Here is a 27493-nt window from a genome sequence, read left to right as displayed (position 1 = left end):
GCCCTTTTAATTGATAGGTTTTAATTGTAGATATGAAGTTTTGCATCATTTATATATATATATATATATATATATATATAATCAACCAAGTTCTCTTTCTCTCTTTTTTTAATTTTTATTTATTTATATTTTTTATTAGCATTACATTGATTCTTCATCTCAAAGATGAGGCTTCCATTGCTACTATGGACAAGTATGTATCTCATGCAAGCATATATGAACTTAAATTGTCTTTCAATATTTTGAATGCTTTATTATTTTGCTAGATGTGGTTAGGCTCAAAATTATATGCTTCATTATTTTGCTAGATGTGGTTAGGATTTATTTTATATAATTTATCAAACAAAATGAAATAAATTTTTCAAGTATGATTTATTCATGTTGTTCCCTTTTTACTTTTTATTTTTATTTTGAATATTAGCATTTATTTATGTAAAATGTGCATAGAATTATGTATCCATTTGCAACATTAATTAATATTTTTTTGCTAATTGTTAGTATAATTTTCTATTCCCAATAAAATCTTCATTAATCTTTTTATATTTTTGGTTTTAAATTGCAAAATTTTGGACCATCATTATTGTAGGGACTGGGTTCGAGCACTTCTCCTATTGGATGAATGGTCTCAAGCCCAACTAGTCCAATACAATAAATTTGTAGAGAATGAGTTTAAGAACTAGGTTCTAGTTTGGGTTATAACAACTAGACACGGTTACAAATGAGCTGAGTAACAAGGATATGGGTTAAAGTATGAAATTTTGTCCTCAGGCGTTTCGTTCGAGGAACTTAGTATTCTTCTTCTTCCTTCAGTACTAGGTTACAGAGGTTTCCAAGACCATGCAGACTACTACGGTCTCCTCCTTTTTCTCTCCTTTTATCTTTTTCGTGATCCCTTCTTCTTGAAGGGTCTCTCAAATTATATACTTCTTTCCAGTCGATCTTGACCCTCCACCTGTTGATCATGCAAGTCATTACTCGAGTGCTCGTCCCATCAGCCACCTTCCCAAACCCTCTATGAGTTGCGGCAACCAAAGCCGCACTGTTCAGGGGTCATTTCCTCATTAATGCGGCCAGAACGTTAGTTGGGTGCATTCAATGCAGAGGTGACAGTTTCTCCTTGGATTGCTCCTGCACCATACGCCCATGGGTATCCTACTGTACTTGTCCTTCTCTTGGGGGCACTCTGGGAGGCCGCCTTTGCCGGCGTGTTGTTCTTTCCTCTTGGGATTTGGGATGCTGAGAGTAGGATCGTCCTCGGCAACGTTTCTAGGTTATTTGGGCTTTCTTTGTTTGTCCTCAGCCATTTCTCCCTCGTCGGCGTGGGTCTTGGGTTCAGTATAAAGTGGGCCGAGGTTATCAAATTCTTTGGCCCCACAATAGCCCCTCAAAATCCTGCTGTCCGGCTCCTCAGACGGAGAGGAGGGTTTTGGTGACATCGAGCCTCTATCATGGCTTGTCAAGTCTTTTCCTCCATCAATGCCAGAGCCTCTTCGCTTGCCTGAGGCACGTTCCTGGCGCCTTGGTATATGAAGCGTGTCTTCATTAAATTCTGGCGGCTCTGTGCTCCCTACTTTCAACGGTACGATGATAATGTAACGATGGAGAGTTCCTTACCTTTATGGGCGGGAAAACCCGCACAGTTACTTTTAATAGGAGGTATAAATACCCATTTGAACCAATTTGTCTCTTTACCTTTGCACGTAAGAGTTCTTGCGTACATATCCTAGGTTCAGTCAAACTTCCAGCCAAACTCAAGTCTCTTTCCAGCATAAAAAGCTTGTCCGAAGAGCTTTTCCTCATTTCTGTAAGTTTTCTTCTCTCTCCAACTCACGTTTTCTCTCTTCTAAGTTTCTTTATCTCTTGTTCCTCTCCTTCTTCTGTCATTCCCTGAGTCTCTTTAGCTGTTTCTAGAGATGGGTAAATTAAAAAAGTTGGTTGAGACCGAAGAGGCAATGGAAAAATTCATCGCCGATTATAGGATATCTCCCAATGTAGGTTTGAGGCACTGTGAGAAAAAGGAATGACATTTTAGGAGAAACGAGGGCAAGGTGGTGATTCCCATAATCACCTTCATAGAAGGTGGTGTGAGAATCCCTATGGGGCCAATAATGAGGGATTACCTTAGGCACTTCTGGTTAGCTCCCACCCAGTGCACTGCTAATGTGTTTAGGATCCTGGACTGTGTGGATGCCTTAAACGAGAAAATGGGGTTAAGATTAACCCATCACAATGTAAACTGGTGCTACAACCTCCAACTCCTGAAGGACAAATCTTACAATATGAAGACGAGGGACGATAAGGTTCGGCTTATTCAGTACCTCCCCGAGTCCAGCAAAGGGCTAAACAAGGACTTTCTCATTGTGTCTGGGGAGTGGCACGATGGCCTTCATTGCCCAACAGAGGAGGGGGTACCAGGTGGGGTATAGAGAGTAGGAGAGGGCTAATCTTCTGTGCCATCATAATTTGCACGGTTCGGTTACTAATATGAACATGTATTCCTTTTGCAGATCCACACGTCTTTCAACGACACTTTCACCTGACCAACTAGGGAGATTTAGAGACTATCCTCAAGGCAGCAGTTTTTGTAAACGAAGCTGACAACCAAGTCAGAGCTGCTCACAAGATCTTAGGGTACGATCCTATCCAGAAGTCATTCGCCGCCTTGAAGCACGTGATTAGAGATAATGATCCTCGGCTTCAGAAAATCATTGTAGTAGAGCACGGATTTTTGATTCCCAAAGGATCTCCTGTCCCAGAGGGCATCCCGTTGGTAGGTTCTTCTTTGTCCCACCAAGCGGCGGAGGCCGAGGCTCATTTGGGTTTGTCCGAAGAAGGATTCAGTGTGTTTGACCAAGCTAGTCCGTCCGAGGATCCTTCTGGTGACTTGGGTGACCCGATTTGTCCGAGGTGGACCTCTTGTCAGTGGGAACATCTTCTCAGGCGGAGATGGGCTTTAAGAGAAAGCCCCCGACCAGCCTGTTCAACTTGATTGAGGGCCAGCCGGGGAAGGATGTACTAGGGAAGTCACAATCCAACCCTCCTCCTCCTCCACCACAGCCTCAGCCTGTTCAGACCAGGTCTTCTCCTTCCCGATCATAGCCACCCTCTCCTCGATCCAAACTTCCTGCTCCTCCTCAATCGACTTTGCCTCTTCGGCTTAAGCCCACCGACCCGAAGAAGAAGAGGAGTTCCAAGGGTAAAGAGCCAATGGATGGGGGGAAGTCTCGCTCCTCTCAAGAGGAGGGTGAAGCCCTGCGGGCTTAAAAGCAATTAAAGATTGGGCATCAAGGCCATGGAAAAGAGTTCGTTGCCCAGCCTGCGCCCCAGGCTTGGCTTCCTACCCCAATGCTTCATGGGGAGCTGCTGATGGACAACGCTTCCCTAAAGGACTTCTAGGGCGGCGAAGGCACTTATGTAGCCGACGCGTTGGAGAGGACCCTGTTACTCCCTACTGATATGGACGAGTTAAGGAATCTGAGGAGGCAAAAGGTCTTCCTCAATATCAAGAGGTACTTGGGCATGGTAGGGTTTCTTACACTTGTAGCTCCGTTGATTTCTGCTCCTTGATCTTCTATTTATTGTGTGTTTGTTTTGATTGGCAGGCCATCCAGGCCACTTATAGGCTAGAGGATGAGGCTAAGGAGCAGAGCAGGTCCCTAGAGCTTGAACTTAACAAACGTGTGGACGTTGCGCGAACCCTCAAAAACTCCTAGGCTAACCTCACTAAGGCCAGCGAGGAGCTGAAGGAGATGACTAGGGCCAGGGACAACGCCAAATCTGGCCTAGACAGCGCCCAGAGGTAGGCCGAAAACCAGACAAAGCGCCTACTTGAAATTAAAGATCAGCTGAAAATTGCTAAGGAGCAAATCGTTGATCTAAAGAAGAAACTGGTTGAGGCAGAGGGAGACAAAAATGTTGCGGAGTAGGCTAAGGACGAAGCTCTAAGGGCTAAGACGGAGGCTGAATTTGCCAAGACGGAGGCCGAGAGCTCCAAGGAGAAAGCCAAGGAGGATGCTTATGACTCAGGGGTGGCTGATACTCAGGCCATTCTCAAGGCTCAAATCCTTGGAGTATGCAGGCTCTACTGCTCCCAGGTCTGGAATGAAGCCCTCAAACAAGTCGGGGTTGAGGCTTCATCCGATCTGTGGAAGGCAGAGAAGGTATACTACACTCTGGCCATCCGTGAGACCGCCCCTGCCAGCTCCGAGACTATGAGTGCTCGGTGACAGAAACACGTGGAAGTTCGAATCCTGAAGCGCCCCAAGAGGCTGCCGAGTCTGTAGTCAGTGCTCAGGCTTCTCATGCCGAGGAGCCACCTCTCTTGGTTCAGCCTCTTCAGACCATTTCCCCGGCTGATGTCTCCCAGGGTCCTGAGGCAATCCCGCTCAGCTCCCCAAGAAAGGGAATGTCTCCCAGGGTCTTGAGGCCAATCCTGCCCAGCTCCCCAAGAAAGGGGCCAAAATAAAGTTGAAGAAGTAGGGGGCCCGACCAACTTTTGTATCAGCTTTAACTTAGTTTCTTTTTTTTTAGTTAGTGCCTTTTTGTTTTAAGGACCTCGGAATTGTTGTAATTAAAATTTTTCGACTACATGTGTTTGTTGTTATTCCTACTATTGTTACTACTATGAACCTTATGCCTTGTAGCTTGGTTATTCTAAGCAGCTTTACCACCCCAATTATCAAAAAATTAAGCTAAACAATTGGTAATAAAATGTTGTCATCCATCCACGAATCTCTTGACACAGGGTATGAGGGAAGATGAACTTTAATTTGGAAGAAAGTGATTCTACTGATCTAAACTTTACGCTTCATATACGCACTATTGCTACCGGGTGTACGTATCGTAATTGAAATTTAAACTTTAAATTCTAACTCACCGACATTAAAGGGACATTTAGTTTGTGTCTTCCCACATTCTTAGGGGGCAGGGGCCGAGCCTATGATCCGAGGTACTGAGCGCGTACTTAGGCCATATCCACAACTTTTACGAATCTTGAACTAGTTTCCCCATAGGTTTGAGTCCGAGGACCATGCAAGACCTTGGTTCTGTCTAGTACTTAGACTTTCTTGAAATAATTAGTTTCCCCATAGGTTTGAGTCTGAGGACCATGCAAGACCTTAGTTCTGTCTAGTACTTGGATTTTCTTAAAGTAGCTAGTTTCCCCATAGGTTTGAGTCCGATGACCATGCAAGACTTTAGTTCTGTCTAGTACTTGGATTTCCCTTGAAGTAGCTAGTTTCCCCATAGGTTTGAGTCCGAGGACCATGCAAGACCTTGGTTCTGTCTAGTACTTGGATTTTCCTTGAAGTAGCCAGTTTCCCCATAGGTTTGAGTCCGAGGACCATACAAGACCTTAGTTCTGTCTAGTACTTCGATTTTCCTTGAAGTAGCTAGTTTTCCCATAGGTTTGAGTCCGAGGACCATGCAAGACCTTGGTTCTGTCTAGTACTTGGATTTTCTTGAAGTAGCTAGTTTCCCCATAGGTTTGAGTCCGAGGACCATGCAAGACCTTGGTTCTGTTTAGTACTTGGATTTTCCTTGAAGTAGCCAGTTTCCCCATAAGTTTGAGTCCGAGGACCATGCAAGACCTTGGTTCTGTCTAGTACTTGGATTTTCCTTGAAGTAGCCAGTTTCCCCATAGGTTTGAGTCCGAGGACCATGCAAGACCTTGGTCCTATCTAGTACTTAGACGGTTGCCAGAATGCAAGACATGTAATCAGGATGGACTTAAAATTTGAACTAGATGAATGCTTTTATTAATAATAATACATTCTCAGGTTATTTACATTCCATGGACGAGGCACAACTTTTTCATCTAAGTCTTCTAGGTAGTATGCTCTTATTCCTGCAACTGAAGTAATTCGGTATGAACCTTCCCAATTGGGTCCAAGCTTTCCCCAAGATGGGTTTTTGACGGCACCCACAACTTTCCTCAACACTAAGTCCCCTGGTGCTAGCGGTCTAAGCTTCACGTTGGCATTATATCCCTGTTTGAGCTTCTGGTGGTAATAGGCCAACTGGATCATTGCCTTTTCTCTTTGTTCATCAATCAGATCTAGGTTCTTCCCCAGTAGTTCGTCGTTACTATCCGGGGTGAAGGAGCTCGTCCTCAGCATTAGGAAGTTTTCCTCTAGAGAGATAATAGCCTCGGCCCCATAGGTCATGGCAAAAGGTGTCTCTCCTATTGGCCGCCGTGGTGTAGTCCGATAAGTCCATAAGACGTGCGGTAGCTCTTCCACCCATTTTCCCTTGGCGTCATCCAGTCTCTTCTTAAGCCCATTAACTATGACCTTGTTGATAGCCTCAGCTTGCCCATTTCCTTAAAGATAAGCTGGAGTTGAGTACCTGTTAGTGATCCCCAGCTCGCAGCAGTATCTCCCGAAGGCCTTACTATCAAACTGGAGTCCATTATTTGAAATAAGGGTACGAGGGACCCCGAATCGTGTAACAATGTTTCTCCAGATGAATTTCTTAGCATCTACATCCCTGATGTTGGCTAAAGGCTCAGCTTCGACCCATTTGGTGAAGTAATCTGTGCTGACCAGTAGATATCTCTTATTTCCTGCTGCCTTTGGGAAAGGTCCTAACAATATCCAAGCCCTACTGGGTGAACGGCCATGGATTGGACAGAGGGTTGAGGTTCCTGCCTGGTTGATGAATATTTGTGGGCGAACATTTGGCACTGGTCACACTTTTTAACGTATTCTAGGGCTTCCTTTTGCATCCTCGGCCACCAATATCCCTGGGTAATGGCTCAGTGTGATAGAGATCTTCCTCCTGTGTGACTCCCACAGATCCCTTCGTGCAGCTCTTTAAGTAGTAGTTCTGATGCCTCCGGGTGGACACACAATAAATATGGCCCAGAATATGAGTGTTTGTACAATTTGTAGTCCTCGAACAATCAGAACCAATGAGCTTTTCTTCGTATTTTCTTTGCCTCCAACTTTTCCTCGAGCAAGATGTCATCTTTGAGGAACCTCACCATAGGGTCCATCCAGCTAGGGCCCACTCTAACCTCATGGACATGGACCATGCCTTTGGCTACTTCATCTACTCTATCCAGATGCTTGACAAGAATAATTTGAGGCAGATCCCCTGCCGAGGAGGTGGCAAGCATGGGTAGTGAATCTGCATAAGTGTTTCCACTTCTGGAGACGTGTGACAAGCTGAAGAGATTGAAGCCCGACTGCAAGCGTTTGACCCGGCTGAAGTATTCTTGCATCCTTGCGTCTTTGGCCTCTAATTCTCCCTTTACCTAGCCCACTACCAGTCTCGAGTCCGAGAACATCTCCACTACTTTTCCTCCCATTTTCTGTATCATGGCAATTCCTTGTAGCAAGGCCTCGTACTCGGGTTCGTTGTTCGTGGTCGAGAACCCAAGTCTCAGGGACTTCTCTATGATAGTTTTCTCAGGAGATATTAGGACTAGCCCCACTCTGGATCCCCTTTAATTTGCTGTGCCATCAACGTACATCTTCCAACATGGGGGTCCTGGTGTAGAGATAACTCCAACCGATTTTCCATCCATGTTCTGCTTCTTTGCTACTATTTCTACTGGTGGTTCAGCAAATTCAGCCACTAAGTCAGCTAGGACGTGGCCCTTTATAGAGGTCCGAGGCATGTATTTGATATCAAAAACTCCCAGAATTGTGCTCCATATAGCGATCCTTTCGGTGTAATCGGCAATTCGAAGTACAGACTTCAAGGGTAGTTGGGTTAGAACAACCACTGTGTGGGCTTGGAAATAATGGGGAAGCTTTCGCGAGGCATGGACCACAGCTAGTATGACCTTCTCTAGGGGTAGGTATCTGACCTCAGCTTCATGCAGAGACTTGCTCACATAATAGACTGGCTTTTGGAGGCCATTGTCATCCCGTATTAGCACCAAGCTCACAGCATGGGGGGCCACAGCAATATATGCGTATAAGACCTCATCGACCTCGGGACTGGACATGATAGGTGGCCGGGATAGGTACTCCTTGAGTTGCTGGAAGGCCACAACACAGTCCTCGAACCACTCAAACCCTTTCCACTTGTTGATCAAGAGATAGAACGGTTTGCATCTATCCGCCGACCTAGAAATGAATCGATTGAGGGCTACGATCATCCCAGTAAGCTTTTGGACCTCTTTTGCATTTCGTGGTGGTTTCAGATCATTTACAGCCTTGATCTGGTCAGGGTTAACCTCAATTCCCCTATGAGTAACCATGTAGCCCAAAAACTTGCTTGATCCCACGCCAAATGAGCACTTGGAAGCATTCAGGCGCAGCTTATGCTTCCTTAGGACGCTAAAGGTGCTGCCGAGGTCCCCTAAATGCTTGAACACCACTTTACTCTTCACCACCATGTCATCGACATAGATTTCGATGCTCTTGCCCAACTGTGGCTCGAACATTCTTGTCATCATCCATTGATAAGTGGATCCTGCATTTTTCAGACCAAACAGCATTACCTTGTAGTGGTAATTCTCAGTTGGTGTCACGAAGGCTGTTTTCTCCTGATCCTCAAGTGCTAGCAGTATTTGATGGTAGCTCTAAAAGGCATCTAAGAAGCTCATCCGAGGATGGCCTGTTGTCGCATCCTCCAGTTGGTCTATCTGAGGCATAGAAAACGGGTCTTTTGGGCACGCTTTATTTAGGTCTGTGAAGTCCATACAAACCCGTCATTTCCCGCTTTTCTTCTTGACCACCACAGTGTTGGTCAGCCATTTGGGATAAAAGACATCTTTGATTGCCCCAGCACGCTTAAACTTTGCCACTTCATCCCTAATCACATCAGCATGCTCTCTTAACGGGTGACGCGGTGGTTGCTTCTTGGGAGTGATGGTCGGGTTGACATTGAGGTGATGACAAATGAAGGCCGGGTCAATCCCGGAGGCATCGCAGCAAGCATCCCATGCAAATACATCAATATTTCTTTTAAGAAACTCAATAAGCTTCTCCTTCTCCTGAAGGAGAAGGAGAAGCTTAAACTTTGCCACTTCATCTTTGATTGCCCCAACACGCTTAAACTTTGCCACTTCATCCCTAATCACATCAGCATGCTCTCTTAACGGGTGACGCGGTGGTTGCTTCTTGGGAGTGATGGTCGGGTTGATATTGAGGTGATGACAAATGAAGGCCGGGTCAATCCCGGAGGCATCGCAGCAAGCATCCCATGCAAATACATCAATATCTCCTTCTCCTTCAGGAGAAGGAGAAGCTTAAACTTTGCCACTTCATCTTTGATTGCCCCAGCACGCTTAAACTTTGCCACTTCATCCCTAATCACATCAGCATGCTCTCTTAACGGGTGACGCGGTGGTTGCTTCTTGGGAGTGATGGTCGGGTTGATATTGAGGTGATGACAAATGAAGGCCGGGTCAATCCCGGAGGCATCGCAGCAAGCATCCCATGCAAATACATCAATATTTCTTTTAAGAAACTCAATAAGCTTCTCCTTCTCCTGAAGAGGCAATTGAGCCCCTACCCGAAAGAATTTCTCCGGGTCGTCGCCAATAACCACCTCTTCTAAATCTTCGCATTTTGCCTCCTCGGCAGTTGTGTCAAGGGGTGAAACTGGGACCCTTGATTGCTATAAATTCTTCTTAGCGGAGGCCGAGGTGAGATGGCAGCCTACACATTGCCATTGCCTCGTCGTGGGTTGGCAACCACGGATTTCGAGAACTTCGTCCCCCGACGGGAATTTCAACTTTTGATGCAATGAGAAGGCAACAGCCCCTAAGGTATGGAGCCAGGGCCTACCGACGATGGCTGTATAGGGGGAGTAGGTGTCTACCACAATGAAGTTCACCTCCACTATTTCTAGGCCGGTCTGAATGGGCAACCTAATCATGCCCTTTAGAATGACAAGCTTCCCATCGAAGCTCATCAGAGGAGAGTACATAACCTCGACCACACTGCCGCCATCCACCATCACTATTTTCACATCGTAGTCCCCGATTCTGGAGCTGGATGGTTTCGATCTTGTCCTCTAAAAAACTCAAGACGGGACGAAAGGTCATTCTGGCCCTCTTCGGCCCTGGCTAGGACTCCTCGGCAGGCGGTTGAACCACCAATAACACTCGTGCAGGGCGCGTGCCTGTTCTTCCTGGTGCGGCCACGATTACGTTGATCGTCCCTGCAGGTGGCCTTAGGGCAGCATCCCTTCTGGCTTCTTGATGGCCTTGATGACCAATGGAATGATGCAGAAGGTGCTTCAGCTTTCCTTCCCGGACTAGCTGGTCCAGGTGGTTCCAAAGGTTCTTGCAGTTCTCCGTGGTATGCCCGTGGTCTTGTTGGTATTGGCAATAAAAGTTCTAATTGCGCCTCGAGAGTTCTCCCGCCATCTTATTCGGCTACCTAAAATATAGCTCATTCTTGATTTTCTCCAACACTCGATGTATTGGTTCTCGGAATACGGCATTGACAGTCTGTGCGTTGGTTGTTCCAGGTTGCCCTGCGAAGTCTCTCCTCAAGTGATTGTTGTTATACCAGTCTGACCTGAAATCCCTCCTCTCCTAAGGGATAACCTTCTCTTTTCCTCTTCCCTGCGACTGGTCTTCCTCCACTTGTTTATACTTATCGATCTGATCCATCAGTTGGCGCCACCTGGTGGCTGGCTTGCCAGTCAGAGACTTCCTCAGGTCGTGATTGGCTGGGAGACTATTTTTGAAAGTGATAATGGCGACGTTGTCAAAATTGTCTTCCATTTCATTGTACGTCTCTCAATATCTGTCTGAATAGGCCTTTAGGGTTTCTCCATCGTGCATGGATAGCGACAACAAAGCACTCAAAGGCTAAGGGGCTCTACAATTTGTAACGAAATGGGTGCCAAAAGCTTGGGTCAACTGCCTATACTCTATGGAGTTCGTCTTTAGACCATTAAACCACCTTATCACCATTGGTCCCAAGCTGGACGGGAAAACCTTGCACATCAGCGACTCATTCCTAGAATGGACAGCCATCCTTTGGTTGAATTGGTTCACATGCTCCACAAGGTCTGTTTTACCGTTGTAAATGGCAAAGGTTGGCTGCTGGAACCGTCAAGGAAGTATGACCCCTTCTATGTGATGCGTGAAAGGCGACTTGGAGAGTTGATCCAATGCCCTGCTCATGGCATCGTTTCCCAAGCCCCTAGGAGATGGGCTTCTGCGCCTACGCCTCCGGTAGTGTTCTTTTTCATAGGAAAATGTCTCACTTGGGGGAGTCCTCTATCTTCGCCTATAGTCATCGTCACTTTCATCGTTAGAGGGCACGTCATGCCTAGAATGAGATTGCCTTTACTGTGCATGGTGTAGCTTTCTCTTCAAATTGTCTATTTCTCGTTGCATGGCCCGCTTATCGTTCTGTTTCTGAGACATATGGCTCCTAAGCTCTTTTGGTTGTGGGGCCCGGTTGTTATTTTGTCTCTGAAGCACGTGACTGCCCGTGCGAGAGTAGTTCTTGCTGGTTTGAGTGGTGTTTACACTTCCTTCTCGAAACCTTCCATTCTCTTCATTTTGATCACGTTCGGGGTTAGGAAAGTTATCCTATTGTTAGGATTTGACTGGTTCGGGCTAATGGGAGCCTACTTGATGAGGGCCTGATCCTACCATGCCTGATTGTTACCCCTACTAACACACAAGTTCTCCCCACAGACGGCGCCAATTGTAGGGACTGGGTTTGAGCACTTCTCCTGTTGGATGAATGGTCTTAAACCCAACTAGCCAAATACAATAAATTTGTAGAGAATGGGTTTAAGAACTAGGTCCTAGTTTGGGTTATAACAACTAGACAAGGTTACAAATGAGCTAAGTAACAAGGATATGGGTTAAAGTATGAAATTTTGTCCTCGGGCGTTTCGTCCGAGGAACTTAGTATTCTTCTTCTTCCTTCAGTACTAAGTTACAGAGGTTTCCAAGACCATGCAAACTACTACGGTCTCCTCCTTTTTCTCTCCTTTTATCTTTTTCGTGATCCCTTCTTCTTGGAGGGTCTCTCACATTATATACTTCTTTCCAGTCGATCTTGACCCTCCACCTGTTGATCATGCAAGTCATTACTCGAGTGCTCATCCCATCAGCCACCTTCTCAAACCCTCTATGAGTTGCAGCAACCAAGGCCGCACTGTTCAGGGGTCATTTCCTCATTAATGCGGCCAGAACGTTAGTTGGTGCATTCAATGCGGAGATGACAGTTTCTCCTTGGATTGCTCCTACACCATACGCCCATGGGTATCCTACTGTACTTGTCCTTCTCCTAGGGGCGCTCTGGGAGGCTGCCTTTGCTGGCATGTTGTTCTTTCCTCTTGGGATTTGGGATGCCGAGAGCAGGATCGTCCTCGGCAACGTCTCTAGGCTATTTGGGCTTTCTTTGTTCGTCCTCGGCCATTTCTCCCTCCTCGGCATGGGTCTTGGGCTCAGTATAAAGTGAGTCGGGGTTATCAAATTCTTTGGCCCTACAATTATAAAATAGGTTTTTTTTTTTTTTTCCTTGCGATTATGAAACTTATTTGACTAAAGTAGTAAAATCAAAGTGGAAATGATAGCTCTTTATAGAAAAAAATTTATTTTAAAGCCTAGTACTAAATGGTCATAGACTCATGCAATTTTACAATCTATATGGTTAATTTTTTTTCTTGATTTTGTTTTCCAGGTTTGTCATAAAAGATTCCAAGCATCCTATGAAAGGTGTGTAATCTATATGTAGAGCTCTGCAATTTTTTTCTTCATTTACACGTAGTGTCTCTCTTACAATTCAAACTATTCATTTTCTTTTTGTTTCTCAAATAAATTTTGTATTATATGAATTTATGTATAAAATCGTGCAACTTACAGGAAGCAAAAATTATGATAAGTTCTATAATTAGAACAAATTAAAGGTTATTATTCTTCGAATAATTCTATCTCTTAAAAGTGACCAATTTTTATAATACCATGTCCAAAGATTTTAATAAAGAACAATGACGAAGAAGAACAAGGATACTCTAAAAACATAGTGTACAAATAAGCATTCAAAGATTTTCCAAAGGAAAAAAAATACTTCTAACATTTCTTAATCATTGATATATTATTTTTAATAATACCTCAAGTCACTAACAAATTAGTACTTATTTTGTTATAATAATTATTAAAATATATAATTATTTATACATATTTTTTAAGTTTTTTTATAAAACCGTGCAACGCATGACCTATAACTAGTAGATAATAAAGTGGAACTCTTTTATTTTGTCTGCAAGAGCTTTTTTTTATTTCCAAAACACGGTTGTCAAGACCTTGCGGCCTTTCTTTTTTGTTACTATCATTAATAGAAAAAAAATAATGTTAATCTTGGCTAGAGGATATTGAGTTATAGAACTAGAAAGAACCAGAATCAACATGTCCCTTTAGAATTATTCCAAAACGGAAAGAAAATATATACCAAGAATATAAAAAAACACATTAGAAGAATTCGTAGAATTGAACGAACTCGTTCCTATGCTTATATCCCACAGAGCAACAGTACTTTCTTGTATGTTTTTTACAATGCAAATTCCATTACCATGAGGATTGTTTCATCAATAAAATTTAAACACTTTATGGGATAACAACTAGAAATATAATAAAATTATATTTGAAAACCTACTACATTAGATGAGGAAGTACCCAACCTCAAGTTTGTAGAAAAACACATCTACAAGAAAAATTCTTCTAAAACTCCATAAGAAAAAAAAAGGAAGAGTTGCCTAGGGGCAAAAATTTAGAATGTCCAGAAAATCCAAGACAGTAGAATTACTAGTTGATACACTAACGAGAAAACTATTTTACGGATAACAAAGAAGAATAAGTAGAATATATCATTATTGGTGACAATCAACTAGTCTTACTAGAATTACACTACTTTAAGTGGAGAAGATCACCTTGATACAAAAATTAAAGGTTGGAAGGCAAAAAAGGAAGAGTGCAACACTAAAAACTACACTTGGATTAAAACTCCAAGAACAAATAGATTCTCTTAAAAATCCGGTTGAAAAAAATAATAAGATCAAAGAAGATTAGGAAACCAAGAAAAAATAGATGAGAATTTCTTTAGAATCCAAGAAAATGAAAATGACAAGGTTAAAGAAAAAATTGAGAAACAGGTCAAAGCTAGCCTACGAAAAAATCCTAAAGAAAGAACAAAGAGATCTGTGAAATTATCCAAATTGAACCAAATAAATAATAGAAGGAAATCAGATAACTGGGTAGACTAGAATTTCCTCAAGCAGATTAACCACATGCTCTGATGACGATCTTCATAAAATAAAAATTCATCTTTTACTATCTCCATAGAGAAATTCTTAAAGAAGCACCCATATTCAGTAGAATGGAAAGTACACGTGTTCCAAAATATTCTTACAACTCTGAGATATTTTTACTGTTAGTGAAAGACAATAAAAGAATGTGCTAGAGAATTCATAGTTGTTGAGTTAACCGACTTTAAGGATGTATAAATATGTAGAAGTGGTGCTCAGTTTTCGTGTGTCATAAGCACCAAGTCAGAGTAATGTGAAGCAAGGAAAGTCCTCATAGTGTTAGTAGGCAGGTGTCTAGAAGTATTTGGTGAGTGAGTGCATTAAATAAAAAGCTAGTGTGTGAAGTGAAAGAAAAATTCCGTGTGTGCTGTGCACTAGTGTCAGTCTATGTAAGTCAATTTGGTGTTTAGTTCATTAATTTGGTATCACAGCTTCCTCTAACTCAACAAATGCGTCCAATAATAACGTCTCTCTCTTTATTGTATCATGTGTGTGTACAGAATGTGCAATGATGCTAATCCATTTCTACCCTATTAATAAATGATAAATTCTAATGCTTCCACCTCCATATTTGAAAATTTCATCCTAAGCATCAATATGAATAAAGTATAAAATTCATGTCGATCCATTAGATGAATATCCATTTAGCAGCCTCCGGGAATGAATTCAGCAACAGTCACAAATCGTGATCATCTAAAATACTATCATAATTGATGCATAATCACAGCTAGTCAGACTGCCAATTCCGATTCTTTTACAACACAAAGACCATTAAAATAAAAAAAGACAAATATATTATTAAAGCATTATATTTGTCTAACAAATTTTGACATATTGATGGTTTCTTAAAATGCTGCTAACAAATTTTCATATTTCCCAGTTTCCACCATTAGTCCCACTTTTATCTTGATAACCAAATAAAAAATCATATTTGCTAAACAATAGTAGTTCTATTTTTCTAAAATATACAACTAATAAGCATCAGCCCCCTCCAAACCAGAGATATATATATATTTAAAATAGAAATGTGAAACTTCCTTTTGCCCCAAAGGACAGAGTCATAATTTGTTGTAACTAACACAAGAAACTACCTACATCATATCAACTGATGCACCCATTTTTGATACATTTAGGCTCATTTAAAAATTATTTACTATCTTACAGGTTTAACAGCATGAATCAACTAGAATCTAAGGGAAAAAGAGAAGTATGACACCTTACAAGAAAAATCATTCTGCCTAAGGAGCATAAATGATTCAGGCCAAGATTTCTACTTATAATCACCTGTCTGACATGATGAACAGCAGCTTTCTGCTGATTGGCTTCCCTTAGTCTTTTAATAGACTGAAATTTCCCTCCAAACATTCTTCATGCATAACCAATGGAAGATTACTGCAAACCCTAAGATTCTACCCCAAACAAAAATGACCATCACCAAAAATATCCATCCACAAAGAAGAATTCAAGTGAGTGACATTAAAATTACAGAAATCCTAACCAATTGAGAAAAGCTTAACGACCATCAACTGTGGTGATCTCCTAATATCAGGGCCAGCAAAAAAAGGGAAAAGATTGAGTGCTGCACCAACCTGACTAAGATCTTAAAAAACATTGTTTCTATACCATTTTACAGACACTATAACAAGACAGACATCTGAAGTCAAATTGAATAACATGAAAAATTAATCCTGAAAAATTATAAAACATGATATACTAATTGAATGTACTAACAAAACTCTATCATATCCACATACAATTATGGACTCTGCCAATTCAAGGTTGAATAATTTAGAGAGTGCATACCTCCTCAATGCTGCCATCCTCAACATAAGTAATAAGAGACTTGAAAAAAAAAATCGTCAAGTATAGCTTCTAAATCATCAATATAAAGAGGCCCTGGTGGGGGGAAAAACCAATTTTATCAGTGAAAGAATTGAAACAACAGTTCAATTGTGAAATCGATAACCATGAAGTAAACAGCAATTGCATTCACAATAAAGTACAAGAGTAAAAAAAATGAATGATAAAATTACTGAGATCATAAAGCCCAAACAAATACCAAACCCCCCATCAATCTTAGATTTCTTGAGCAAGTTCATATCATAGCTATGATATAGAATCCTTATTGATCCCTACTTTTCTTTGCAAAATCAAGTACTCAACTGAATTAATTAAACAATAAAAAAGAATCTAAACTAGTGAACAAGACCCAATCAAACCTCAATAATTCCTACACAGACAAGCAAATTAACTATAAAAATAAAAAAAAATAAAAATTCATTTTCACTACAAAACTTACTACATTATACAGATTTTTTTTTTTAAAAAAAAAAAACACCCATTAGTTAATAAAACAAAAGTAAACCTCGAATTTCCCATGTCAAAAAGAAAACCAATTTTGTTAATTTCGACCAAACCCTTTTGCCCCATCACCCTACGGATCAAACAAAGAAAGTGAAGCATCTTTCTCTCGATCTTTTGAGTTTTGACAAAGGATTACATAAGAATAGATTCACAGACGCACAGAGAATAATAATAAGAGAGAAATAGAAGCAGCAATGGGATTGTTGAGAAGAATACCTCCGAAGCAAATAGAGATAACACTCTCTGCACTCCTCACTCACTCTTCGGAGTTTCCTCTTTCATTTCTCTGTCTTCCTCTCTTTCTTTCTTTTAACAAAATAACTCCTCCATTGCTGATCTCTCTCTCTCTCTCTCTCTCTCTGTGCTTTCCATCTAAGATTTAAAACAGTTTCTGGCTTATGTGAGGGATTCCAATTTATAACTATATGGGAAAAGCAGGGTAGGGCCGTAGGGGCGTGGCCATGGATTTTTGACTGTTGCTCAACCCAACGGTAATTTTTTTTGAAATTCAAATGGGAGAGTTGGACTTGAACAACTGTTCAACCGTATGGGCCTATACTCGTTTTAATTGGGCCCATTATTACTAAAAATTTTAAACTGAAATAAATGATAGTAACATTTTCTAGCCCATTTAAAACATAAAAAAAAAAAAACTAAATTTATTAGTATATATATTAAAAAAAATCAGTAGTGTTTGACGTCAAATCAAAGTTGATTTTTGTTTCCATGAAAGAAATAAATAAAAAAGTTGAATTTTGTGATAAGTTTTCCCTTCACAAACATATGAATGAAGGTTATTGTGACTAAAAAAAAAATTTACAAACATATGAGCTAAGCAAGTCTTCCACTAGCTAATGCATAATACCTTTTTACAAACATAATTTTTTTTCTTTAAAGAAATAATTGAATACCGATAAGAAGATAGAAAAGATAAGAATGAAGGTTATCTCCCATTTCTCAATAAAAAACCCAATTAGATAGAATGATAAAAACAAAGTCATCGACATTATAAAAGCTTGCCCATTTAGCAAGATTATGGGTTAAATAGTTTGTTTGACTTTTTACAATACAAAAATTGACACAATAGTTTGTAAATTACCATTTTAAGTATCTTTTTTATAACCAGTTTATTAGTTCTATACAATAAATTTGGTAATAACTGGTCTCACTCCTTTTTATATACTTAATAACGTGAGAAATCCACAATACAAAAATAAATAAATATATATCATGTGAAACCTCTAGATTTCTTTTGCTAAACCATTTAGCATTAATATTAATATTTTGCAAGAATCGTTCACCTATGGAAAACACATAATATGGTTCAAGTTAAATTTGGTGTAACTTTAAGTAATATTACTTGTATTTCTTATTTGTGTTTCTTGTATCTTATTAAACCTTGTATTTTAACAATATGGATGGATGTTATTTCGAAATAGCTTGGAATAACATCTCCTAGACTTTTAGGATACATTGTCCTTGAGTTTGTAGTATCTTATTAATCGTCTTTATTTTTCCATTTAAAGCTTACTCTTGCTTGTGTATAATATAAGATGCTTTAGTTTTCATATGACAGAATCAACTTCTACATTAATTAATGCTTTCCTGGTTCTTGCACCTAACAATCTATTTGTGGAACAATACATTGACTATTGTATGGATTGTGAACAGAGACCACAATATGTCTGCACGAACTTTTGGACACTTGTCTGCACAATCTGCAGTGGAATACAGTTTGCTGACATATCTCATCACATCTGTTGCCTCCTATCACATCTGCTGACATTTTCATCTTGTAATTTTTCTTTTCTTTTTTCTGGATATTCATATGCTGTCTAATTTCTGTGTTTGAAACAATTCTAGCCGGGAATTCACACATCGAGTGAAATCAATATCAATGGCCAACTTTAGTGCAGAGGAAGTTAGTGCTCTTCAAGGAGGGGGAAATGAGGTATAATTTGACATTCATTTACAACTAATGTACTGGTTATTCTTTTTCTTTTTGTTTGTTAGCCCTTCATGTATATACTTGTGGCAGATCACTAAACCAGCAAAAGGATATATCCAGTTCGCCTATGGTGCATCTTGTTTGAGATATATGGGAACATTTTCCAACTCTAAGGAGAGAGACATTCTAGAGCAAATAGTGATGGAGCTGCTGATGATTCTGCTCATAAGCAGGTTGAGTTTTCTTCTGTTTATGCTTTGGACTTGTGTTTTATGTTCAATCAGTGCTTGAAAGTGGATAGCATGCTTCGCCTGGCCCCCCTTTTTGTTTTATTGTTTGCTATGCAACTGACTTTTTAACATTTCTAAGGTAGACAGCATTTTTGCAGCTTATTTTCTTTCTTTTAGTTGAGTATTCTGCTAACATGTTATTTTGGTTGTTGAGAGTATCATGATCTAAATTTGATCCATACATGAATCCATTTCCATCATTTAGCATTGATTCCATTTTCCTTATTACATCTTTGATACTATGTCCTTCCTCGTCACTTCTGCCCATCTCATTTTTGGCTTCCCTTTGGACTATTTTCACTCAACTTGCATCAAATTTTTGAGGATCCATAACCAACCTCAAAATTTTGGGACTAGGGCTTTGTTGTTCTTGTACTTGCATCAAATTACTCTTTTGAGCCACAGGGTCTAAGACATTAGGAATGTGTGTTGTACGGTTTTAAACTGTAAATTGGGATGGTGTAGTGCAGATTTTTGCTAAAAATTCTGAAGTGGTACTTTATCAAGGACATACTTTTCCCATGTTGCGTCAAACTTTCAACCTGATCACAAGGCACCTATCAAAATCCAAACCTAGTTGATGGAGTGAAACTGCTTTAGCAAAGCAGCACTCCTAAATGCTGTTGCTTTGCTGTCCATGTTTTTCAGTTGACTTTACCTTATTATTTTTGGAAATGACTTTGCTCATAATGTTATCATACTGTAAATAAAACTTATGACTATTGTTTAGCCATCTCATTCTTTGTCATTATCATAACATACTTTATATGAAAATATGCATGGTTCTTATCCTAATGAGAATTCTGGTTGCAGAGAAATGCATTTTCTAGTAGCATAGGATCCATAGATGGGAATGCCATGGAAATTAAAAGGGGAAATTCAAGAGGCAGGATTGATTTTGATGCTATTACTAAACCTTCCCAGAAAAAACTAGTAATATCATCTTCAGCTAGTCAATCTGTGATAATGTCCTCTGAAAATAATTTGGTAGCTTTTGACAGTTTAACGAGGAGAAGATATCCCAGGGTGCTTCAGACAGTAAAACAATGGGGGCTCCAAATTGTCAGTTCCTGCAGCTACGCCTTTAAGAAACATGTCAATGTTTCCCATTACAGGCAATTTGCACACTGAACACATAGATAACATTCCAGCATTAACAATTGGTGGTGTTTCTGCCACTGCATCAATTTCGCCCTGTGGCAACAATGCTCCTGCTCCTGCAGTTGCATCTTCAGGTACGTCATCATTATTACCTGTCAGCGATGGTGATTCCAGTAAGGTAAGACCATAAGAGTTGTAAGGTTCTTGACAGATGTTCTCTATTACTTTCTGATTTCGTTTTTTAAGGTGATTAGATTTTATCCTTTTGCTTTCTGCATGCTTGCCATAGTCCTGGAGTACTCCGCTTGGACCCAGTGGCCAAGAGTCATGGAGTACTCTGACTTTGCAGGCATCTCAAGTTTTCTCTAAGAAGTCTCCTGATACTGGTTCTGCTGGTGTGTAACAGTATCTCCCTTCAGAGAAAGGGTATAGTGAAAGAACAGAACTTTTAGAGATGATACTCTCAGACTTTCCTTTTATTGATTTCTCAGTTTTCCTCCCATGCAATATTTGGTCTATTTCGGGCAGTGCAATTTGAGCTCCATTTTTTGGTACATGCACTTTTGTAATAAAAAGAAAAAGAAAGAAAGAAAAAAGAACTGATAATGTGAGAGCTAAGAGTGGAGCCTGAATGTGCCCTTTGTTATTGTTGTTATAACATGATAGCAATTTGAATGGTCTGCAGGACCCTTTTACTGCTGCAGCTTATAAATATCAATTCAAATGCCTTGAGTGAAGACATTAAGTAATTCCCTGTTGATTTAGCTTTGAGATAGTAACGAATAGAGAAATTAAAATGGAAAGTGGTGCTAGAGCATACGACAGTCTAAATATGCTTAATAAGTTTTTTGAAGTTTACACATTTAACAACTATTGCTTAAGAAAAGGATAATCTACCATTCATGATTACCTAGCAGTTTCAATCAATCGCCTGAAACCTCCTTTTGGAGATAGTATATAGAAAATTTAATTTATATGGCTGGCTATTGTTGCAGACATCAAGGAGTTGGGGGTTTTTGGTAGTGATGGAGCTGTTTCTGACAGCATAAACACAAATCAGAGGCTGGGTGGAGGATTCGCTATCTAGGCAACCTTGAGTTCTTTCTCTTCCCTTGGAGGAAACTATTTTGGATAAATATGAGAAACAGGACTAATCATATGATAATCTTTTCAGGCAGCATGTTCTAACTGTGCCTAAAATATCTGAAGAAATAAACATGATTTTCTTGCTTTGTTTGAAGATGAGTACTGCAAAGTTGCTTTAGATAACAGAAACTTAGGAGCTGTGTTAATAACTTCTGGGCAGGAGAAGATTCAAATGTACACTTGGCCATGTAAATTTGGCACTACGAAAAAAGAAGAAGAGGGATTGGATTGATTGCTTGGAGATTCCACATTCATATATTGGCATTTAGTTGTAATCTTGTTACCACAGTTTTGGAGTTATATATAACTCTATATACATATATGCTACCTTGTGCCAGAGCAAATGATTGTTCATCGAATTTATGTCTGCTTTGAGCAAATGATGGCAATAGAAAGTTGGCATTCAGGACTGAGTACAAGAACACACAAATATGAGCATAGGCCAGGATCCATATTGAAATGTTTCTTTGATATCATATGCGTCTAACTGCTTTCTTATTTCTGTAACTGGAGCAGCCCATCACATAGCTTCGCACGTTTATCCAGATCTGCAACATAAAGCAAATAAGTAAAATATTGAATTCATTTTTGGGAGAAGAATAATCAAAGTGAAGGAAATTTTACTTGAACTAATTACTTTTTGCTATTTAAAAAAAGAAAGAAAGAGGATTTTAGGGAAAAAAAGAAAGAATGAAACCCAATTTGAAGGATTTCTTACTTGGAATAAAATGTTAGATGCATGGAGACAGGTTGAATTGTATATTGAAAGGGTGTGCATAGGGTTTCTTTTGTACACATAAAGTTTGAGCAGCTGTTAGTACAATTGCAGAGATTATCTGGGATTGACTAAAAGAGTGTTTGCATTAACATTTTCAATGGCAATCATTAAAGCTGGATCATAAATGTGAACTCTTGCCATTCAGCTTCAGCCACTGCAAGCAAGACCAACACCATATAAAAATTAGTGAAAACTAATTATAACATACTATAATTAGTGAACACTACAAATCTATATATATCTAAAAACTGAAGCGTAGCATTTATTATTACTATATTTTTATTGAGCTATATCAGCGACCACATCATCCACTTATTTCTAACATTTTCTCTCTGTCATTTCTAATTATTTTTCTCCTTATTAATTTATGACCTTACCATTACTCTTCCTCCAACATTTCCCCCACTTTTAACTTTTTATCTCCCCACTACTTTATACCTTAACCTTACAATTCTTCCATCCCTTCATATTCCTTTTATTTTGACTCTTCTTCTTCCCCTTTTTTTTACTCTAAATAGTTGCTTTTCTCTCTTCCATTCTATCCATATTGTGCCCACACAAACAGGTGAAAGAATACTCTCTATCTCTCTTCTTTCTTTTGGTGAATTTTTAATTCTTTGTTGCACATCTAATTTAGGTTGAAGAATTTTTTTGTTGAACTCTACTTTGGGTTGATGCATTTGGTTACATTTTAATTTGTTATCTTTTTTATAAAAAAAATTATTGTTAAATGTTATCCAATGAATTTATATAATGTTATTCTTCTACGTAGCATAGCTTCGATAATTTGTTATTTACTATTATATATTTTCTTTTGAATATTCTTCTACTCACCTTATTCTATATAATTTTGCTATTTCTCTCACATTCTCTCCCAGAATATGTAATTATTCTCTCTCTCTCTCTCTCTCTCTCTCTCTCTCTCTCTCTCTCTCTCTATATATATATATATATATATATAGGGAAATGCTAACGAATGCCCTTAAGGCACTGGTTAATAATCCATATAAAGAAAGTTTTTATGATAAATGAAAAAAAAAATTAATATTTTGACAGTTTTTTTCATTTCCCATAAAAGTGGTATCAAAACTTTCTTAAAGTGGATTACTAATGAGTACCCTAAGGGCACTCGTTAGCAAAACCCATATATATATATATATATATATTCTTTCTTGCAACTCTACTTTCAATACTTTGGGTCAATGCATTTTGGTGGTATCTTTTGTGAGTTTCTCATCACATATAGTTTTGGTTTGAGTTAATTCTTAGATATATTGGAAGTGAGAATTTGAAAATTTTATTTACTTGAATTTAAGTAAAATATTATATGTTTAATTCTTAAAAATAAAAAATGAGAGAAAATATAAATAATTTAATAATATGGAGGATGTGGTTGAATTTAAATGGTGAATAAGATAAGATGAGAAGAAAAAAAAAAGATATAATAATAAACACCAAATTATCCAAATCATGTTATGTAATAGAATAATATTATATTCTTATATACTATTTTTAATTCTTTATAATATAATAGGATAACATTTAACAATAAAAGAGAACAAAAAAAAAATATTATATACTTGTGGGGGTCGGTTAGTCACTAAAATTATTAAAGTCAAGTTAATTGGGTCTGTGGTCCACCCGAGGACGTAAAGCTGTCTGAGGAGACCAATATCAGGTTGTAGGGGTAACCAAACGAAAGGAAGAGTAAATATCACGAAAGGTGAGTTCAGTATTCGTCCGAGGAAAAAATCATTCTCGACAGTATGAGTCTGAGGACGATCAGAACGCCACCTTGTTACAAACGTACTTCGGAGCTTCGTCACCACTAGAAGTGGGATAAGGGACCAAGGGCAAGAAAGAGAAGGCCAACAAATATTTTTAACAACAGCTATCTCCGCATTAATTGCCTCTCAACCAATTCTCTGGCCGCATTAATGTGGAGGTGATGCCTGAACAGTGATGAAGCAGCCTTACAGCTGCTAGTAGGAGGTTCCAGAAAGTGTTAAATGGGACAGAAAGAGATCCCCTGAACCCAACTTACACGTATGTGGTGAAGATGATATGAAGAGGGCAGTATATAACATGAAAGAAAGCATTGAGGAAGTGGATCGGAACATAAAAAAGGGAAACAGAGAACACTCAGGAAAAAAGCTTAGAAACCAAAGAACTGTACTTGTTTCAAAGAAAAACTAATTGTTATATCGGTGCTAATCCATCTATAAACGTGAGGTTGAATCGTTTTACTTTTAAAAGTTAACCTAGTTCTTGAACACCAATGCTCTACAAATTTTATTATTTGGGCCTTTAACGTATGAACCCAATACCAGTTTGGGATCATTACAAATTGAGTCCTTACAATACTATTTTTAATTCTTTATAATGCAATAGGATAACATTTAACAATTAAAGAGAATACTTTTAATATTTGAATGTGCCTATTAATTATTTGAGTAATATCAATTTTAAATTTGTGATGAGATTTGATTAACTTGATAATCTCCTTAAAAATATTTAGTTGTAGAAATAAAAATGGAAAACATAACACACTATAACAAAAGTTTGAAGAATATAGATCACTTGAAAAAATAATAATAGCTCTTCTCAATAATAATAATAAGAGAATAATATCAATTAAACACGCCCAAATTTTTCCCAAAAAAAAATAGAACGATATATTTGTAGAGAATGATATATTCATACGCATAGCGTGGATTTGCTACTACTTAGTAATAATAACAAAAACCATATAAACACTGTACAAATTTATTTTTTTGGTAGTTCAAGCGACAGCCAGAACTTTGATTGGTGGACTGGTCAAGTGTTTTTCCGGATTTGGACGCCAGCCGTCCAAATCTGTTACCAGCTTTTTGGATAAGAATTTTATATAAAATTAAAAAAAAAAAAATCATTACTTTATAGAAAGTTATTATTATTTAATCAAAAGGTGCTAGATTGATAGCAAAATAAAACCGCAGGAATGAAGTCAAGGAATGAAACTATATGAAGACAACAAAGTCAAAGAAAATGAAGAATCAAGTCCATTTGTGCTGACTCTCAAATTATCTTGCCATCTTCTCTTAAGGTTTTTGTATGTTGCGTGCCAAGTTTGTGCAATATGGCTTCTCATTCTCTAGCAAAGTGGTCTTTAGTTTGTAATTTTTTTGGTTCTTTTGATTTTAATAACAGCCCTCCTTCTTTTGTTTCTATTATTCAGGGCGAGGTTTGTTTGCCTGTATAGTTTGTTTTCTCTCTTAATAAAATTTCTGGTCCATCCAAAAAAAAAAAAAAGATATTATGGTGTTTCATGCCTCGATTTTCCAAGTTTAATTGTCAGAAGACTATAGTCAAAGTGGGAGAGAAAAATGGAAGAAAGAACAGGAACAAATAGTAGCCTAAAGCTCTAGTAGTTGTACGCACTACATAGGCAGATTTTTTTTTTTTTTTTTTTTTGAGAAAAAAATAGGCAGATGTTTGTGCTAATATTGCGATTAAACTTGCATAACAAACTATTAAGTATAATCCACATTGAAAATTGGAAAGCAACAACATAATATAATTGTATTTTTTTGTGTTTGAGAATCAATATAATTGTAGTATTAACAATGATCGATAACTATCTGGTTAATTAAGAGCTTAATAACGATGATAAAATTAAGAACTAGCATCACAAGTGTGCCTCAGATTCAGATGCCCCAATAAAATAAATTCAACTACTTCATGATAAAATTGTAGCCACAAGATAAGGGTTACTTAGTTTTTTTTTTTTTTTTTTAATGAATAGGTAATACTTATCTTATATGTGAAATAGAATATTCTAGAAAGAAAAAAAGATAGGAAAAGTTAATATGTGAAATAGAAAACAAAAACTAATAAGTTCCACGTGTTCGAGACTCCAACAAGTGACACACTTTTCCTCATTGCCTAGTTTAACGTATTTGAAGAGAAAATGGAAATGTTGAAGAATTTGTCGCATTCATACAAATTAAAGTTTTCAACTAATCATCATTTTAGAAAGAAAAAAAAAATCCACTTACCACGATAAAAAAAGGATTTGGATAGAAATATTCCATTTTACAAGAACTGTAGTTTGCATTATTTTTTCATGAAAATAGACAACCTTGTTTGATCTTTTGAGACAAATAGAGCAGCTCCCACTAAGGGGTGAAACCATGCAGGATAGATGAAATCCGCGCAAGATAGATGAAATTGGTTTGAGTGGTCTTAGTTGAAAATGTGAGATTGCCCAAGTTTATGGATTGAAAAAGATTCAAGCAGTGTGAAAATTGTTGAATTTGCCATTAGTGTGAAAGGAATAGTGTCTTGAAAATAAGAATGTATGTACTGTGAAAGGAATAGTGTCTTGAGAATAAGAATGTATGTAGTATTGCCATTCCACCGTTTTCTAAAAATAAAAAAACAATACCATCTCAAAAAAAAGAAGAAGAAAAATACTATTCCACGGGCGAAAGTAGTTCTTCTCTTCAGGCTCTACTTTTCTATTTCTTATTAATATCTTTTTATTAGAGATGAATTTTGACAAATCTACCATTAGATTATATCTTCTTCTTATATCTTCCATATTTGCAAAATTTTTAGAAAATTAAAAATCAATAACTATGTCATCAATAAATTGTTTAAATTGCAATTTTTCGTAATTTAAAATTATATATAAAATACATGATTTTAAAAACCGATTCGATCAAAGAATCAAAAAAGAGACTGGTTATCAGTTTTATGATCCGATTGAGGTCGAACCGAAGGTCAAACCGATGAGATCATAAATAATTTAATTAATTAATTTTAAATTATAAAAATCTAAAGTGTAGCTAATTAGTTACCAGTATATTTAAGTTTGATAATGTTAATAAGTTTTTATAATTTTAATAATTTTATGCCCAATTTTGATAATAAATATTATTTAAATATTAAAAATAATCTACTATATACATTCACACATTGTTAAAAGCCACCAAGATAGTAATACATAAATTGTGAAGCATGATAATACTGAGATCTATTAGTGCTACACGTGCCTGTAAATAAGGTGGCATATTGACAGGTGGATCACATTAAAGATTGGACGATGGGGATTAAATGATCTCACACGACTAGGGTTTGATTCATGAGTATAAAAAGCAACACTTCACTACTTCAGTGCTGCCACTCTTCACAAAAGCAACACTTCACAAAAGTCAAAAATCAGTCAACTGTTATCTGATTCTTTAAGAAAATAAAAAAAAAGAGTAAAATATCTGGCTACACAGTTTCAAATGGATTGAGGCTAATGTATGTATTAATTGTGGTCTCTCCTCTCCAAATCCAAACAAGCCCAGGTCTTTCTCTCACTCTATGTCTATGGGCCTGTTTTCCCTCTTTCTCTAAAGATTTGTGATGCATGGGTAGGATCACAGCTCCAAAAAGCTAGCTTTGAGGGGAAAAAAAATGAGTGAGAGAGAGACTAAGAGACGCGTGAGCGTTTTTAGGTTAGTTTTGGTTTTCAACCCAATCGGTCAATAATCGGTTCAACCATAGCGGTTCTCAATTTTACGGTTGAACCGGCTGATTCCTGATTATTTTTGATTGATTGAAAGGTTTTTAGTCATAACCAAACCGGATTAGTGATTGGTT

At 38.3% G+C, this 27493-nt stretch overlaps 1 protein-coding gene and 1 long non-coding RNA gene across 2 annotated transcripts in view; both read right to left on the bottom strand.

The window, feature by feature from the left end:
• Positions 1 to 27493, bottom strand: part of LOC126698329 (GATA transcription factor 25) — a 71421-nt gene that overhangs the window by 27993 nt on the left and 15935 nt on the right. The window lies entirely within an intron of this gene.
• On the bottom strand, positions 21308 to 22607 carry LOC126698330 (uncharacterized). Its single transcript, XR_007646434.1, has 2 exons — positions 21803 to 22607; positions 21308 to 21632 (listed from the first exon to the last, which is right to left on the bottom strand). It is a non-coding gene; the product is annotated as an uncharacterized LOC126698330 (long non-coding RNA).

The sequence above is a fragment of the Quercus robur genome, chromosome 9 (genome assembly GCF_932294415.1).
Source record: "Quercus robur chromosome 9, dhQueRobu3.1, whole genome shotgun sequence".
NCBI classification, from domain to species: domain Eukaryota; kingdom Viridiplantae; phylum Streptophyta; class Magnoliopsida; order Fagales; family Fagaceae; genus Quercus; species Quercus robur.
This window is presented reverse-complemented; position numbering and strand designations above follow the sequence as displayed.